This window comes from Streptopelia decaocto, assembly GCF_964273445.1.
Source record: "Streptopelia decaocto genome assembly, chromosome: 2".
NCBI lineage: Eukaryota > Metazoa > Chordata > Aves > Columbiformes > Columbidae > Streptopelia > Streptopelia decaocto.
Window position 1 is genome coordinate 147,546,844 of NC_138655.1, and position 19,317 is coordinate 147,566,160.

Below are 19,317 nucleotides of genomic sequence, written 5' to 3' on the forward strand. Positions count from 1 at the left end.
GTGTAGTAAAGTTCTTTTACATGAGACCATATGCTTTCCTTCACTAAGTGGCTATGAGATATTTCTAGTATCTTCCCAGAACATGGCTCAGCTGAGTGTCTGGTGCTCCAACTCAACATGGTAGTTTTGAAACTTTTTAGCAGTGTCTCTTTATAATTATGAGATTTATTTGGTGTTCATCACCATGATAAATAGTGCCTTACAAGACTTAGTGTGAATACAAACCACATGAATAGCTTCCTAGTTTTATCAGGGGTTTATTGACAAATGGTTTCCAGAGTTTTTTTCTGACCCCTGTCTCATAGCAGACAATGGTGCCTCTTTATGCCAAAGTTTACCCTACATTAAAGTTTCTCTGTAGCTACAAATCTAAAATAGACAGATGAAAAATAGAAATGAGCTAATTTGCCAGTGTTTCTGTATTTAAACTTTCCCCTCCTTTGAAGTAAATCCACAGGTATTTAATGATTACTGGCTTCCATAGAACACAAGTATTTCCCCAGATAATTATCCTTCGGAAATTTCTGCAGTAACTCTTTTTTAAAACAAAACAGGCAGAGTGGCAAGGCTAAAGCCCTAGTTGCTTTGTCTTTTTCTTGGGCATGAGTCATGTAAATCTAAAAGGTTTGGGACATAATGGACATTTTGCACATACACACTTCAATAACATAATAAATACGTAGTAGAGCAGAGACTAACTGTACCTCTGCCTGCTGCATGCTCACCACAGCAGGAGAAAAGTCCTGCCTTTTCACAGTGCACACAGGAAGAATTTCTGGGCATTAATAGCCCAGATAGCTAGATATATTTGCTTGCCTATTCAGTTTGAAAATATAATAACAATTGATATTATTATAATTTCTATAATGTATTATTTTATAATAGTATCTATCTTAATGATTTATATTATATATTGGGTTTGTTTTCTGGGCGTAAATCCAGAAATCCTGGAAATGAAGTCAGATTAAGCCACTACTAAGCCAGCTTGATTAAGAGGTTGTTGACTTCCTCCTTGTGCCTTTTGCCCCAGTAGTGGCCTAAACAGATGGGAAAGGATTATTTCCCAGTGGTCCCTAAATGGGCAGGAGTCCTGTGACATGACTAATCAATGCCGCTTCCTTCAATAACAAGACAAGACCTGCTACATACAAAAAACAACCCCATACCTGGCAGAGGTTCTCTTCTCCCCTGCAGCTGATGTTGCAGTTGGTGGTGTCACTGATGACAAGGATGAGATAAAAATATATCAGCTACAGGAACCATATTGGCACCGGGTCAGCCTCAGAGCATGGCTGAAGCTTTTGGGGTTGGGGAAGTTGCTCAGCCCTCCCTCTCAGAAGCCAAACAGCAACCAGCAAGCAGCTGAGAATGCCTGTCCCCAGTCATCCCCCCAAAACAAACACTCATTTCTGGACTCTCTGGAAAGCAGGGTTAACTTTCTCCACACTGCAGAGAGGGCATAGAGGAAGAACCAGCAGGCACTCAGCCCTGACCACCAGATTGTGCAGGGCTACCAGGACTCAGCTGCCTCCCTCCCCGCAGGCAGCCGGTGCTGGTTACCAGGCAAAGAGCACGAATCAGCCACTGACCCATTTGCAGAACGGCCACTGGGAACAGCAGGCACCCACCCCAGCGCTCAGGACAGTGCTTACTCTTCCCTTCAGCTCATAACTTACTTCGTTTTGGATTGACACTAACGCTGGGGCTTCCCTGTGCAAGAGCAAGCGATAGATAAAGCCAGGAGCACAGGCTCAGCTTCTGCTCCAATATTTAAAATTGTTCCTATAGACATGGAAGCAGGACTGGGTGCAGATGTTTGAATCTGCAGTTAAGGAGTCTTCAGGGAGAGAAATCTGCCAGTCTACATCGATGCCATTCTACTGAAATCAAAGAGGAATTGGTATATTAATTCCAATCATGCCTTCCATACCCTATGTTAAATCTTAATATTTTCTGACAGAAAGAGATTGAATGCCCTAATTTTGATCACACATTGTTCTTCCCTAGCATGGCTCCAGAAATGTATGTGTAATTTTTAATCCTATATACACACTCACTACTGTTTTTGGATTTTAAACTGTTTTATATAAATACATTCTTCATCCACCTTTAAAATGGGAATTTGGAACTTGTTTGCACTAACTGCCTAGGTTGGTATCTGGGTGGAATATGAGTCTTATGTCTCTTCAAATAATGTCTGCTTTTGATACGGTTGCTAAATCTGGGTTTTTTTCTGTGTTAAATTTGGCTGCCTTGATGGAGTAATCCATTCTTCCACAGACCAGATGACTAGAAAAACTGGTTGCATTTTTGAAGAGGTTCTCTTTTGGGATGATCAGGTTACAGCAAATGCATCAGCAACTACACAAATAAAAACATATTTTAACTTCAAGGGCTTGGGATTTTTTAAGGTAGCAATTCTAAGAAATTTCAGAAAATGTCAAAACTATAACATACTTTAGTAGAGCCCAACTACAATGGTTAAGAGGTTGAAGTGCTTGACTTACAAGGAGAGGCCGAGACAATTGAGTTTGAGATTAGAAGGCCAAAAGTGGAGATCTAATTGCTGTCTTAATTATCTGTTGGGTAGTTATGGAGAAGACGGAGGCACGTTATTCTTAGAGGTCAAAGAGGCAACAGAGACAAACTGCAAGAAGGAAATTCTGATTAGGAAAAAAATTCCTTGAGGGCAGCCAAATACCAAAACAAGTTGTTCCAAAAGCTTGCAGAAACATCATTCTTACTCTAAACTCAACTGGACAAGTTGATGAGCAACTTGATTTAATATTGAAGTTAGTCCTGTTTTAAGCAGAGGATTAGATTAGATGATTTCCAGAAATTCTTTCTAACCTGAATTGTGCTTTGATTCTGTGAAAAAATATTGCAACTAGTTGCCAAATCAGACATGAGGAGACAGATATACCACAACCTGCACAAGAAAAAAGAAACTAAATTACTTTTCATTACCTCAAGAAGTAGTTCTGTCAATATAGGAATATAGCCTACAAATTTTACATTTATTATGAAATTATTTTATCTTCACTGGTAGTATCTGAGATGCCATATGTCATGACAGCCTATGCCTGAAGCTCCTGAGGTCCAGCAGCTTCCCAGTGAAGCCAAGATCTTTGCTAAATTCTTGTTACCAAATATCCAAATAATTTTTAAGGTCTGTATCACATTGGTTGCAGAAGACGCTCCTGAAGGATGTGTTTGTCTTTCATTCTGAAACGCATAGATCTCTATTTAATCCATCACAGAAGCTGAAAGGCTGGGAATTCATGGGGCTGTTTCTGTTCAGACTTCCAGTGGCATGTCTGGTGAGGTGAACATCTTGCTCACACACACCCAGAAACGGTGACGGTCACCACAAAAGAAATGTGGAGAATAACAGACACATTCTTCTTGATTAGCAGAGTAAAGGGTAACTCTGTAACACACCCTGCAGCTATGATAAAAGAGATATAATTGGAGAGGAAATAATAGAATTCAAATCTTTATAGACATGGAGAATTAAGTACTGTACATTCATTTCCCCTCTCTCTGGGGCATGCTTCAGAAGTGGTTTTGGACCAAATATGCAGAATAATTCAGGTTTGAACTGAAAAGTATTCACAAATTTCAGAGTTCAATATGTGAAGTCATTTCAAACCTACTCCAAAAAGGACAGGTTTGGGAGGGGTGGGTTGTTTGGGTTTTTTTTGGAATATACTTATCTGTAGCCAGACCTGAGTTAAGCATTTTGTCTGACTCCATAGTTATAGTCAGCTCAGAGAAACAGGCCTGTCTGGATGTCAGTTCACTTTATTGAAAGATATGTATGTGATAAGTGATGGTTACAGCTGGTCAAATGAATGCCACCCAAATGTTTTTGTTCCAGAATGCTGAAAAATAAATATTTACTTTGAAAATAAGGAAACTATTTTGACATTTTTCTTAAAAAAGGGGGTTATTTCTTTAAACAATAAAGTGTTTTGATAATAATTACAAAATTAAACAGCTCTATTTCAGGGGGAAAATAAAACCTCAAAGAATTATTTTGCACTTTTTCGTTTTTCTCTACAAAATAGAAAAACCCTACCTCTCTGATTTCTGTATACAGGCCCAGTACCACACATTCTGTGGTAGGGTTGAATCAGTATTTACAAAGCAAAACCAAAAAAACTCCCTTAAGTAGCAAATATGCCTGTTAATAAGCTGAAGAATGTGATTTGTTAATTGGTAGCATTATTAATCTCTTGTCTTATTTAGCATTTCCTCCAAACGCCTATGGATACAAATGTTTCACACATTTTAGGAAAATTAATATCCTCTTGAAACAGAATATGCTACAGTTTGGTATTTTTATTTCCTGATTATTTATAAATCTATTTTAAAATTAAGAGTTATCCAGTCAGGGAAAAACAATACTTGAAAGTACAAACACACAACACGGATAAATGCGCTGAAATACTCAAAGGACGCTATTTTAAATAGCCAAAGGACTGAAAATTATTTGTGCAAGGTATTCAACAATGAAAGTACATAAAAAGCAAAACTAAAAACATGAAAAAGCACAATTCAGATTTTTTTCTCTCTCAAAAAATAATGGTAAATCCATAACAGACAGTGCAGCCAGCTCTAGACTCAACTGGGTTTGATCCAGTCATTATTCTGGTACTTGAAATCAAAAGAGATTTGATGGGAATGTATGATAGATTATTTTCTGCACATTTTTAATTGGGTGACTTCTTCCCTTAAAGGGTTCCTAATTTTTCACACATGTCTCCAAACATCCTCTGCCAGTATTAAATTCTGCTCAGATGGATTTTCTGTTAGAGAAAAATCTGGCAGCTAAAGCTCTTTGGCCATAATCCAGTAAATCCAGATGGGAGGAGCCAGTAAATGGAAATATTTTATGTGGATAGTTTGTTACTTCTTTGTGCATCCAGTTTTAACACATTATTGGAATAAATAAAGTCATGAACTTCATTTTGGTTCCTTTTTGACTTAAAAAAATAAAAGCCAGAGTGTCACAGAACCTTCTTCCTAATCTGTGCAGTTCTCTCTCTGGTGTTTAGTCTACCAGAAGTTACCTGGCTGTATTTGCTGTTGCCTTCACATCTCTCTCCCTTTGTCCACCTTACATATACAACCTGACCAAGACACTTATAGAAATGAAAAGTGATTTGGTCAGATGGCTTGAATTATCCATAGTCTTCTTAGGCAGGATCAATCTTATTAAGAAGGTGAATGCCTTAGGATATTATATCCTCTTTAGATACTCCCTCTTTTAATCTTCTGAAAAGGGATTTGAGAGAGAGAAAGCATTTGTTAAATTTACTTGAAAAATGAAACTCCTAACTTCAGTTGAATAAATTAGAGGCACTCAGTTCAGAAAGAGAACTGGGATTTCCAAGTTTGTAGATGAATATTTCAGTATGCCAATAATGAGCAGTTGAAATAGCACAGTCAAGCAAAGCAAGGCAGCTTTAAAAGGCCCCAAATGGTTACATTCAGATTCCAGGATTTTATGAGTGATTTTTGCCACAGATTGAAACAAAGTCCATCTTCTCATTCCAGTCTGCTGCAAAAAGTCACTAGAAGAATGGCTTGTACCATACCGCTGATGTCTCCTTCATACAGCAGTGTCAGAGGGCAGACACAGGCTTATTGCTAGAAAGCTCCTGTACATAAGTAGAACTAGTTCTGTTACAGGAAAAATTGCATGTATGCTTCAGTTATTGAGGACAAGTTCACTACAAAAAATCTGCATGTTATTTCTTCTCTAATTTTTTTTTCTTACTTTTTTCTCTCTCCTGCAAATTTGGGTTTATGGGGTTAATTACAGAGATTAACTAGTTTTCCCCATTCTAAAGGCTCCACAGACAGAGCTATGGCAGAACTGGTACTTCTATTTCACAGGAACTTCTGACATTTTGCAACATGTCCAGGCCTGGAGGGAGGGAAAAGTAGAGAATGTATAAAGTTCTGTAAAACAAAACGTTCAAAAAAAGTCATGTCAATAGGAATAGACTATTTTGTTAAAATAAAATTTTAAAAAAATTTAAAAATCCATTGAGTTTTTTTGCCCCCATCCCCCCACTTTTTTTTTTAAAGAATAAGAGTTCTTCTGAAAGAGGAGTAATAAATAAGAAATATACTATTCCAAAACCTTCGCAATGAGCCTTAACCAAATTTCCTTTTACTAAGTACTAATATTTCCAACACGAAACATCCACCTTGACATATTCCCACTGATGAATCAGCATTTTCAAAATGGAAAACACTAATTTAGAAAATGTTTGCCCAGCACTAGGAATACATTGGGTAGCTGCCTCAGAGTATTTGTGGTTACTATTTTCTACTAAGTTTTCCTAAAAAAAATACCACAAATGTTATGTAAGTGTTCTCTACATCTTATACTTGTCACACTTGGCAGGTCAGCTAGCAGCACAGTCATCACCTGAGGGTCACCTGTCTCTCTGGGCCTGGAAAGAATTCTGCCCTGGCACCACCGCCTGGGCTGCAACCAGAACATCTTCCCCGGAGATGCTGTTAGCAGCAGCTCCTCCTTCCTCACTTTGTGCTTTTTTGTGCCACCTTGGCAGCATAAAAAGGTCACACAGTAGCATAAAACCAAACTTGAAGTCTCTACCAACTTTCACAACTGCTCATTTTCACTCAGGTTCAAATGTTAACAAAGGAGGAGGAGACACGACAACAGTGGATGTCTGCAGAACAAACTTGCAGTCATTGTCCCCATCAATAAGATGTTTATCTACACACTTTCTCTCACCTTTCGCGTTATTGCCACTAGGAAAAAATAACTTGGTAGCCCTGAAGAAGTACTCTCATCATGGTAGTTCAGCCTCTCCTAGGTTATCTGAACTTTCCCCCTTCATTCTTCTGTATTCGATGATCTGCACACATGCAGCACCACAAACCCCTTCCATTCACAGATGCCAGCACTGTCAAGGAGATGTAGTAGTATTATATTATTCCATGTTTTTCTTACTGCTTCTAGAGTAAAACGTAACATTTTATGGCTCTTTCATGGCTCAGTTCTGAAGTAATGAAATATAATTATACTCACATCAGATTGGGGAGGGTTATTTGCTTTAGTGAGAATGGTTAAGCAGCATATAGGGAGTTGGACCTGGGTGTAAAGATAGTGGATAATTATGTTTAGAATAACAGAAAACCAGAGAAGCACAGGAAGAAGGTCCAGCCTTAGTGTAAGAGGACGCAGTTTCCAATAAAGTGATCTAAGCCTGCTCAAGCCAGCCCAAATCTGTGAACATACAAGCAATCCCACCCAAATGTGTTCATTATATAGATCTGTGCAGCACATTCAACGTTCCTTGACTTGTGACATCCTTGTTGCAGGTAATAGCCTCTTAAATTGGTTTTGGACAGGCTTCAAGATTATGAATTTACACATGATTAGAACACACTGAGATATTTTAATAGGTTAAAACATAAACATTTTGCATCTAATGAAAGATATCTTTAGAGTCTGTTTTTCCACTCCTTTGTACCTTATGTAGCCATTAGTTCACAGTAGGAGAAAGGCCTCCTAGCGCAGTTGGGCAGCTCACTGCTCATGACCTTCCCATGTCATTAAGCCCATTGAGCTTTAAAAAACTTTCTGCTCTGGCTCTTCCTGACTGTCACAGCAACATGATGGGGTTCAGAGTTAATGCAACTGGTCTCCAGGGATTTTCCCAAGCATGGGTGCTCCCTTGCTCATCCCCAACTTCAGTACCCAGACTTCGGAGTATATCAATGAAGAGATATGTGTTGGCAGAAAAGAATTTGTCCTTGATTTGAGGTGCTTTCACTCACTGTCAGTTTCGAGAATGTATCTTATCACTAAACAATTTCTGATTTTTGCAAAATGATCATTGTTATGGAAACTACCCCTTGACACAGAGTCAGAGCTTGCATTACTATGTTTTCATGTTCTGCTGTTGCTTACCACCACACACAAATTTTTGGCAACAGCATCTTCAGAGCTGGGGGAAATGTGTGTGTGGAATTGTGTCAGCGTTGTAAATGAACTTGCAAGCATATATTTTAAAACATTTTTTCTACCTTTCTGCCTTACTGCCTACAACATAGTGGCAATATATCACTTTGGAAATGTGTGCTGTGGTTCTCACACAAATTCAATATATTCAGAGGCTGAGTTCTCAGCTGAGAGACACCCTAACCTTCATTTTTGTGGTTGTGCATTGTAGCTGATGGTCCACACTGCATTTTCTCTCTAATCTTGCTGAGTGACATTGTGAATATATAAGAGCATTAGCAAAATCAGTTTATATGAAAGACAGTATTTCCATTACACAACACATTGACACTATTCATGTTTTTCATATGAAAGATCACAATACAATCATGCAACAAAGAGCAACTGCTAGGTTACCAAACTACTTATTGTACAACTTGGTAGTAAACAAGAACTTATTTCATAAAAATGTCTATTAAATTCCTGCCTTGAAAGTTTTATTTTGACCTAAAAGAGGTTGGAGGGTTTCATCAGGAGACAAAACATCTCTGTTTAGTCTTTTTGTTTGTTCATGAATTCAGTTTGCTGAAAAAGCTCTGAGTTGTATAGAGTGTTACTTGTTTAAATTAGGGCTTTCCTATTCAAATAACCTTATTCTATTTCTCTGAAAAGGTGCTTTAGGCAAGCCAAAAAATGGAGTCTTTATTTCACACAGATGGGATATGAACACACTGGCTTGGAGGAGGATGGGTTCCATGTAGCTGTTCTGACTGCAAACATGGCAAGCGAGACTGCAAATATTTTCATTCTTGTAGACAGAAGTCACTCTAAGCTCCAGTTTCACCTTCTACAGTCTTATATCCTTCAATGTGGGTTGCCTGTAAGAAGTGTCTCCATTGTTTTCTGGTTTTTGTTTTGTTTGCTTGTGGGTCTTTTTTATTGTTTTGTTTTTGTTTTTTTCCTAGCCCCTCTCATATCTGCTGCTAACACATTAGTGTAAGAGGAAAAATAAATAATGAACAGGTTATTAAAGTACAGGATCCTAGTGAAAGACTGCTAAAACCTCAGACTTTTCCTGGGAGTGCTGACATGATTTATACTGTATGTTTGTATGACATTGGCAGCTACAAGACTTGGGAGAGATTATTTTAAAAAGCTTGTGCTTTTCACGTATCTTTAAGTATTTGCTGTTGTGAGTCTTCAGGGGAAGCGTGTGTTTAAGCACCAGAGCACTCCAGACAAATTATTATTGCCAGTGGATCATTTGGGATCATCCACTTCCATCTCTCAGCTTTAACCACAATGACTCCAGCTCAAGAAACCAAGATACAGCTTCATGCAGACAGTAATACCAGACCTTTGGGTAGTGGTCAGACTAGCCCATGAAGACAAATGGGTCATGGATTTCTGATTCAGTGAGTTGCAATGAAAAAAAAAAAAAAGAAAAAAAAAAAAAAAGGAAAATTTTAAAACTTTCACAGTTGTGATTTTTCTAAAGTGTTTTGGTTTATGCTTACATTTATTTAAGAGTTTTGCAGTTCTTCTAAAAATTAAGCCAAATATAAAATTGACCTGCCACTTCCAAATCCAAAGTAAAAACATTTCACTTAAAAATATCAAAATTAAACATTTAATTATTCTGACTTTTTCTCTCCTATTTTCCAGCTGAAACAATGAAGAAAATTAGATTAATGTTTCCAAATACTCTTGTCCCCTTGAATGCAACTTATTTAATGACTTGAATATGTAAAATAAAAACCTTGTTGCTCCAAAGTTGTACAAAGCAATCCTTTCCCTACAACCAAGAAGTTATACAGTGAAAGGACTCCCAGAGGGCAGACCGCTCTCATACTATCCCATATAAGCAATCACATGTTGCGCACACTGAAGCAATTAAAGATCTAGCTGTAGATGTTTACAAGTAAACACCTTACCTCCATACAAGACTTTCATAAAGGCTAATGTATGTTAAGACAGTGTGAGTGAACTGCTGAATGTACTTGTATTTTTATTTATATCATTATTTAAAAATTGCATACTTCCTCACAGTGTTGGAAACACAAAAACACCCATACAAAACAACACCTCTGTGGAAACAGAAGGTGGAAGGGCATATGGACAAAACAATAAACTGGTAAGCTCAATTACATAAGTGCAAGGTCTTAAAACAAGGACTGGAACCTGCAGGTTTTCCATTTGGGAAGAGCCCTGCATGTGAATGGACTGACACTGATTTTGCTCCATCTCTTTTTCACATGTGTCATTCCAGAAGGCAACAACAGACTACAAACTCATGGCACAGTTACACAGCCCGACGAGGTCTGGAAGGCTGAGGATTCCTTTTATGCCCCTTGCATATATCTGTATTTCAAAGCCGTTAATGTTATAGATGATAGTCTTTATTGTGCCACAGTCACAGCACAGGTAAATGACTGTATCACTGTCTGCACACCAGATATGTACCTTTCTGAAATCACAGGGATGCACTTGAGTGCCATCCGGTATTGCTAGGGTAAGGCAGCACTTCTGGAATATCAACATTGAGTTCCTTTTGACACTACAGACCGTGAATATTTGATGCCAGTAACTCTCAAAATTCTTACCAACAGCAAACTGGAATGGCTAATGCTGATGTTTCTTGTCATTATGGAATTCTTAGTTTAGATCCTCTTGCATGGTAACTGTTCAACATTTTAGTATCTGCTGTGAGACTGTTAGATGGTAGGGAAAGCCAAAGTTTAGGAATGGAGTTCAAAATCCCATGTGTTATTCTAGAAGCAGCATTTATTTTAACAACTATGAGCTTCATGTGAGGACTGTTACACCAAACAACACGAAGGAAACTCTGCAGCAGACAGTCCCACTGCCTTTGCTGAAATCCATATGTCAGTGCCAGCTACTTTCTGCAGGATATTTACTGAGCCTTTCAACATTTTCTTGATGTTCTTCAGATGCCGTCAGTAGCTGAAAGCTCCTTTCAGTGTGACCCAGTGCTCCAACATTCCACCGAGTTCAGTGGTTTGGATGCAATCTCAGCTGACCAACTACAACAGAGTCTCGCTGAATTTTATGCACTGATCCCAAAATAAGTTTTTTTCCAGGCAACAGTGTCTCATCATTGAGAGACATGCAAACAAGCAAATAAAAAGTCAGTTGATTTGCACCAAGAAATACCCATTAGAAATCTATGAGCATGTGCAGAACAGAAAATGACTGTAAGCCCATCATGTCAGAGTATCAGATGTACAGTGCATAAATTATATAGTTAATGTGACTTTGCACCGTAAGTGGGTTTACTATGGGTTGTGCAGTTCATCTGGGCAACATATGCTCAGAAGGTCTAACACTGTGGAAGTACTGCATGCTTTGTGGAACTGATCTGCAGTGCACATTGAATGTGTCTAGGATTTCCAGATACCCAGCAGCCCAGGCAGAATTGCTATTCTGGTAAGGCTGCTCCAGACAATTGTCAGCATTCTCAAATTCTGCCCCTACAAAATTACCAGGAATGAAAAAATGACATGTCTGGTGAAAGCCAGGTAAGAAAAAAAAATCCATTCCTATATATTACACTTCTATTATTGATGCTGCACCAGCGCTTCAGACTGCTAAGTCACCTCCTCAAGACCTATGAGATGCATACTTACAGATTAAAGCATCAAAACATATAGAAATAACACAATAATCTATAGTATTGAATAACTGTCAAATAAGTTAAATAAAAAGCCAAATTAAAAACCCCCAAATTTCAATAACTTAGAACATATAGTTCCTAAGCAGAAATACCTGTTACCATTGTCAGATCAGTGAGAATGGGCTGAATAACCCCGGCTAAACCACTTCCATGTGTGTGATTCCCATGCACTTATCCTGAAGAAGTGTATATTCATGGGATATCCGAGAACTGAATTTGTTCTGCATATAGTTGTGATGACTCCTTTTTCAATAACCTTCCTCCTTCAGACCTGGAGTTACTTACTCCAGTTGTGAGTGGGAAGTTGCTGAGAAGGCAGGTGAGCACAGTAAAGCAGGTCACTTGATGACAATGTGTTCTGGGCCAATAACCCCATTCATTCAGCCAGGATTCTTTTTCCTTCACACACTGTCTAGTGTTACTGTGCTCGATATTGATTGCCAGGGCACTCGACGTTTGGTTGCTGTTGTTTGATGAAAGCAGCTAATTGGAATGCTTCCTCTGAGGAAATCCATTTACATATATGGACTCCTTTGTACCTGTGCATATGTAGGTGACATGTTCTGAAACCTACATGGGTAAAACTCACAATATGCTGTTCAGGTGTAGCCTAAATGTAACTAACTGTTATCGCTTTGCTAAACATTCACTCATAACTTGCAATTCAATTCCATCACCTGAAATAAAATACTTGAGACAACTGTAAACTAAATGTCAGCCCTCTTTCTTGTCAGAGAAGACACCTTTTCCATTTGGAAGAGCTAATCAGCTTATCTTACTTCAAAAATATTTTTTTCTGGAAAACTCCCAGAGAGCTGGGTTTTTAAAGTAGTCTTACAGAAAACCAATAGAAAATAATATGGAGTGATTCAAATGGAAAGGATTTAACAGTGGAATATAAATCCTGATATAAGACTGCAGATGTTTTAAATACAAAGCTTTGTAACCCTGATATTCATCCATGTTCTATCATTGATATGAATAAGCAGAATCAGAGACTGCAGTAAAATACAAAAATTACATTTCTGTACTGTGCATGAAATTGAAAACAAATCATATGCTACAGCATAGTTTCTTCAAACATCTTTTTTCCAAAGCCAACGGCTTCATGGTAATATAATTTAGGTGATGAGCGTGCTTGGATAAATGCCATGTGGGCCACAAACTCTCTACTCCACCAAGAGAAACTGCTGCCCCAACTTATCCCAGCTTCCTTTGCACCCCCCGTTTTCATTTTTTCCAGTGCAGTAATTGCAATAGCACTGACATGAGTCAGGACTTACTCCAAAATTCTCCATAGGTCCGTTTAGAAAATACATAGGGGTATATACTGAAAGGATCTCCTGACAAGCAGATCTTTCAGCGATTATGTTGCTGTCCCCTCTCCCCACCTGCCCTTTCTCTTCCCTTTATTTTTTGTTGCTTATGAGATGGATGGTTATTATCAGTTTATTATTACTGTTTTTCCACAGACTTTCTCAAATGTCAAGTGAATCTGATCTGGAGTTCAGGCCCATAATTACACTGGACTGACTCCAGGAACTCGTAAATAAAGCGCTGGTGGCTGCAATGGCTGCCAGAGCTCTGTCATTCTCTTCTTCTGAGGGTGGACAGGGGCTTTGGCTCTTTTCTAAAATTCTACACTTGTCCCAGAGTTTTTCACACCTTCTTTTAAACTCCAGTTTGGCATGGTCTTACACAGGAAGAGAAAGCTACTACCCTGCCACATTGTTGAATACGTTCATTTAGAAAAGCATCTGAAATGTAGATCATTACTTTTTTTCTGCTTTCCCCATATGTGGAAACCTTGCAGGAACAGACGTATTTCTGTCTCTCTCTCTGGCCTCTTTGTTGACATCAATAGTTTACACTGGGCTCTACAGTGAGGCACATCATTGTCATAGTATACCGACTGTGCTGAACTACAGAGGTCAGTTCCAAAGCTTGGCAAGGACAACCCTTAAGTGTAGAGATGTCTGGATTCAAGATCATGGACTTAAAAGGAGTGGACACAACATTCATTCACAGACCTGGCTTACTGAAGTCTGAGAAGTTTACTAGCAAATTTAAATGTTACTTTCAACCCTGCTCCTAATCATATCAATGCATATACAGCACAGCATCTGGTTACAGAATAGAATCTCCACTGAGTGGAGTCTTGAACTTAAAACAACACTACAGATGTTTATCTGCTGATACACTAAACACTTTTTCCTGAAAAACTTCAAATAAACTACTCAAGCACATCATGAGAGCTGATTCAGGACATGTAACCATTCAGAAACTGGTTCCTTTCCTTCAGCCTCCTCTGCAGTTTGCACTAGTCCCCACTTCAGCCATCAAATGGTGCAAACAGCAGCGTAGATCACAACTTGCACAACTTTACAGTGGGTTTGTACAGAAGCTAAAATAATTTCTGAAATCGGAGCTAATCCTGAGTGCAGACAAGGCCTCAGATTGCCAACTGGTTCCAAATGTTTTTAAGATGTGAATACTTGTATGCTGCCAATAAGACTGAGATGACCAATTATTTTCATGTGTGTCACTTAAAGGCAAGAAACAGTAACAGCATTTCATTGGTGCTAGCCTGGCTCATATTCATACCAGTCACATAAAGGAGAAAGTTTCTGGGCTCCTTTATAATAGGTTGAGTCATTGTGTCTTCTGTCTTTCCAAAACAAAGCAAGATACTTCACGGAGTGGAAAACACAGAATTCTTTGCAAAAGAATGTAACTTCTTTTCTATATCCAATCCCCAGGGAGACCCATTGTCTAAATAAGTATTTGCTTGTGCCCCAAAGTACAGATGTTTTTGAAACCCATCATAAATCAAACATGCTTGTGTCTAACACATTAAAAAGCAGAGAAAATAGAATTTTAACTGACATGAATTAAAATGTTTTGTCTGACCCAAATTATATTTCTTTAATAATTAAAATTCTTTCCTCATTCTTCTGGGAACAAAAGATACAGCATCATTGTTCTTCCCTCTCTTCCCTTGGAATTCAAATCAATCTTTTTTTTTAAAAAGTAAATTTGAAATAATCATGTATCTAGATCATGGATTAAGTTTGCAGCAGAAAAATCTCTGGCAGAAGATTGCAGGGACTGTGCCTAAAGCTAAATCCAAACAAATGGGTTGCAGGTTTTCAGTTGTAAAAGTTCCATCAAGAAACCATGCCGGTATTTGAAAACAAATAAAGACAGCATCATGTCAATCACAACAAAAGCAAATTTAATATTTCAATTACTTTTTCTCCTGTCCATTTAGACAATTCTCTCAGGTCCGTGTTAGAGGGAATTTTTTGATGGAGCAGAATTCCATCTCTAAACCTTGACAATTCTAGTGAGAAAGTGCTGCCTCTTTTAATCCTTAAGGAAAGGGAAAGCCTTGGATAGTTCCAAATACGGATGTTGAACAACAGGACAAATTGTGTTGAAAGGCAGATGAATAAACCACATTTTCAAGGTCACTTTTTTAATAAAAAACTTTTAACCCTCCTAAGGTTTATATTTGACCTCTTTTCCATGCTAGCTTTCCTCCTTCTCTCCCTCAGTCAGACTGGAAGGACACGTCAATGCTTTTATTTTCATGTGTCTGTACAAAGCAATTCATAACCACTAGGCAAAATGCATGAGCCCACACCACATCATTATCCTGCAATTAAGAAACTTCTGCCTGCCACAAAGCTATAAAGCCCAGCAACGTTTCAAGCTAAGCCCTCAGTATCAGTTCTGAACCCATCTGGAGCACAAAGCCACTGTAGTGCTGTGAACAAAGATATTTTGTAGCATGACTTGTTAAATACTAGTTGGGTGTTGACTTTAAAGTTTTTAGGTTTACCTCATCTGAGCATGTTTCCACACCTTCAGATTTTCTTCTGCTTCTATGCACAGTCTTCACACAGATACGGAGAAGTGAAGGTGGCTCTGCTGTTGCACATGCAACTGAATGGAACAGAAGCACCTATTTTGTTCAGTTGTGTTCTCTACTTAAATTCTCAGATTCAACATACTCATTCTATTGATTCCCTCTTTGGCAATTCTCTATGCGGTATGTGCTGTGGTCATTTTTCAGGTTGCTTTGTAAGATCTGATCAACAGAAGCAGCGCTTGAATTCTCCATATAATTTACTTAGAAAAACATTTGTCTAAAGCAAAAGATTAAAGTGAGAGAAGATACAAGAAAGGATGTTCTGCCTTCTGGGGTGTTTAATATTAGAAAATTTGAATGCACCGTCTCCCTTTTATTGTGTGGCCAAATACCTTTGCTGCACTACTGAGGTGAGGTCTACAACATCATAATCCTATTTCCTCCATCTTCCTAATGATGCCTCAGCTTCAAACACACACCTCTGAGAGAAAAAAAAAAAAAAGTTTCTCCCTTTAAACAAGAAGTGGTGATAACTTTCTGTTTCACCAAACTTCTACTCCATGTGGTCACAGTACTAGGAAGAAAGCAGGACATTCATTGAATTGTTCTTCTAGACAACCTGCTCCCTTAGGGCTTTCCAGGATCTTCTACAGCCCAGCAGGAGCAAACTTGGCAATTTTGTTGAGATAGTCTGGAAAAGTTGTGCAAGTTAATAAGGAGAATGAAGTTCTATGTTTCTGAATACAAACTACAAAGAAATACTGCCCAGAAATGTTGTTAATGCAGGAGCCATCCATACACTTACATTAATGCATGAGTTAGCCTAGTTCCTTCACTGCTCTGGAAGTCTCTTGCTGGGCCTGGGTCCCTTTTAATAAATAATTAAGTATTCTTTGGGCCAGCCATGATGAAAGGGATCCAAAAAACTTCCAGCACACTTCAACACATTGGCTGGTGAGGCTGGCGAAGTGGAAGGCCCAGGTCTGGGGTACCCTCACACCTGTGTGACAGGGATCCCGGGCCGGCAGCACGATGCCGCCTCACACCCTCCGGCTGGCAGGGCTGGGGGTCTGAACCCATCTGCCCCTGGCCTGACCTCCACGCTTCGGATGGGCGGCGACGCTGCGCCTCGATACCCACCGCCCGCCGGCATTCACCGCCGGCGATCCCGCATTCCGCTGCCTGGAGAGCGGCAGACCGAGGCGGCGGCTGCGACCGGACCCAGCACTCTCCTCAGGCCCCGCCGAGCCCGGCCCCACACCTCGGCCTCCACTCAACGGCTTCACTCCGGCGCCAGTGGCCGTTACCTTTGCTAGGGGCTATCGGCAGGTTGCTCCGCCGGGGCGAAACGTGCCCCTCACGTCGCTGCGGGTGCCCGGCCCTGTCCCGGCTCCACGCCCCACCGCCCCGCCTCGCCCCTCACCTCGCCCCTCACCTCGCCGAGCGCGGCCCCTTTAAGGAGCGGCGCAGCGCCTCCAGGAGGCGCGCTGAGCAGGGGCGAGCCGGGCGGGGGGCGCGGGGGCGGGGCCGGCGCGAGGGGTGCCTCCCACCCTGCCCTGTCCCGCGTGGGGCCGTGTAGCGCCGCGCGGCCGTTGCTCCCGCGCGCCTGGCCGGGGTCGGGCACGTCCGCTCCCGCAGGGCCTGAGGCGAGGGGCGCTGCCCCGCCCGCCCGGGACCGGCCCTGCCGCGGGGGGCTGCGCCGCTGCCCCCGCCCCACTCCGCCCCGCCGGGCGGACGGACAGACGGACAGACGAAGGCCGCCGGAGGCTGTGGCTGCCCCCGAGCCGCCGGCCGCGAGGTGAGTGGCAGCGGCGGCCGCGCTCGCCGCCCTTTCCCCGCGGGATGGAGACCCGCGCGGGGCCGGGGCGGGCGCTGCCCCCGGGCACGGCCGCAGCCTTTGAGGCGGCGCCGCGGGCTTTTCGCTCGCTCGGGGAGCTGGTTTCCGCGGCGAAGGTGCTGCACGAAACTTCTCCGCTTCCTCCCTCCTCTCTTCCCCCCCGCGCCGAGCTGTCACTTCGGCTCTGGGCTTTCTCCCTAGCGCAGCAACATGTGGGGGGCGAGGTGCTCGGTCCCGCCGCGGTTCCCGCACGGGCTGCGCGGGCACCTGCTGCCGGGCACAGCGCGGCGGAGAGCGGCAGCAGGCGCCGGCCAGCGCCGCGGCCCTTGTCCGTGCCGGGGGCGGCGGGGCCGGGCGCGCTGCGGGGAGTGTGCGGGCCGGACGGCGGGCGCTGTGCGGGGCGGCTGGCGGGGCTGGCGGAGCAGTGAGCGGGCGGTGCGGCAGAGGGTGCTCTGCCATTGCGGCGCTCGGCGCAAGGGCCACTTGCAGCGGGGCTGAGAAATTTTTGAAGGGATTTTGTTTCTTTTTTTCGGCTGGGAAAAAAAAAAAAAAAAAAAAAGCATCGGCAGCAGCGCGCACGTGTGGTGTAAAGAAAGAGGGACTTTATGATGCTGGTTGGTTACAGCACAGTGGGGTACTGGGAAAGGCTGGCAAAATCAACAGGGTACTTATTTAGTGATGCACGGAACCTTTTTGGCCCAGAGCCCAATCGCCGTGCTGGAGAGGTTGAGTACTTACCTTCACTGGCTTAAATGGGTCAGCAGTGAGGTTGCAGCTTGCCCCGACTTGTCCAAAATCCACAACATAATGATATGTTTAGAAAGGGGGCAAACAATGAAGTATTGTAATTAACAGGAAAAAAATGAGTAGGGTATGCTGATAGTTAGTAGTGCAGTGCTTGTAGGGTTTTACATAGAGCATGGACACTCAATGCTGTAGAGCTGACTAATTAATAATGATACCTTTGGATCCATTTTATTAATAATGCTTCTTGAAGTCTGCACGTGATCGTGGATTATGACTCTCTTAAGGCAGACTTAAATGGTCTTGCAAAGACTGAGTGTACTCAAGTTTGTTACTTGCCAGGGGGCAGCAGCATGAGGCCTGGGAAGCAAATAGAATAGGAGGTGAAAATTCTTCATTTAGTTTTGAAATTGTTCTGGGTCTTTGACAGTTTGTAGCGTCATCATAGGCTGATCTTAGCTCAGATAGCATTTCAGGTGCTGAAAGTTAGTACTCTTATCCTGGAAGATAGGAAGTTCTTCTGGGTGTGTGAACAGTCACTCTGATAGATTATGGAAAATGTTCTGAACTAGTCTGGTTATTTTTATTGTGGCAAGTGTGTTTCTTTAAGAGTAAACTAAACTATATCCTACTGAAAAATGTTCTCAGCCTGTAATTAGCTTAATCTCTTGTGTTAAGAATGAAAACAAAAGCCACTTGAAAATGGAAACTTCTCTTGGCTGATTCACATGGCTAATGAGGTTTATGACAACAGAACTGTGTGCAATGTTACTACGTTGGGGCGTCACTACCTCTGACCTGAAAGTACAATTCAAGGTGAGGATGTGCTGTCCTTGGCTTTGTGGGCTGCCTGGTGTGACTAACAGTGGTAGAGGTCCAACCTGTGTTTTCAGAGAAACGGTCCTGCTTTCTTGATGGTGTTCATCAAGCATCTGCAAAACAGAAGTGCTTGTTGTGGGGACAAGAGGAAGGAATAGTGGTAATGTGCTCAGCTCTTGAAACACAGGTCTGACGGCTGTTCCTGCCATGAGAAATTCCTCCCTGGTGGGATTTCAGAGCCTTGATAGGTCATCCGGTTTTCCTGTGCCTCTTGAGGCCTCAATAAAAGGGTGTTGGCCTGGTTCTTAAATGCATCTGGCCGTAGGTAACAGCATTGGAGAGATGCACTGGAGTAGCGT

General features: G+C 41.5%; 1 protein-coding gene across 1 annotated transcript in view; it reads left to right on the forward strand.

Annotated features, from left to right (window-relative positions):
- Window positions 1-17,151: 17,151 nt before the first annotated feature.
- SVIL (supervillin) overlaps window positions 17,152-19,317 on the forward strand; it is a 143,264-nt gene continuing 141,098 nt past the window's right edge. Inside the window, exon 1 of the mRNA XM_082047033.1 lies at window positions 17,152-17,356. The gene's annotated coding sequence lies outside the window, so the exon portion shown is untranslated. The remainder of the gene's footprint in view (window positions 17,357-19,317) is intronic.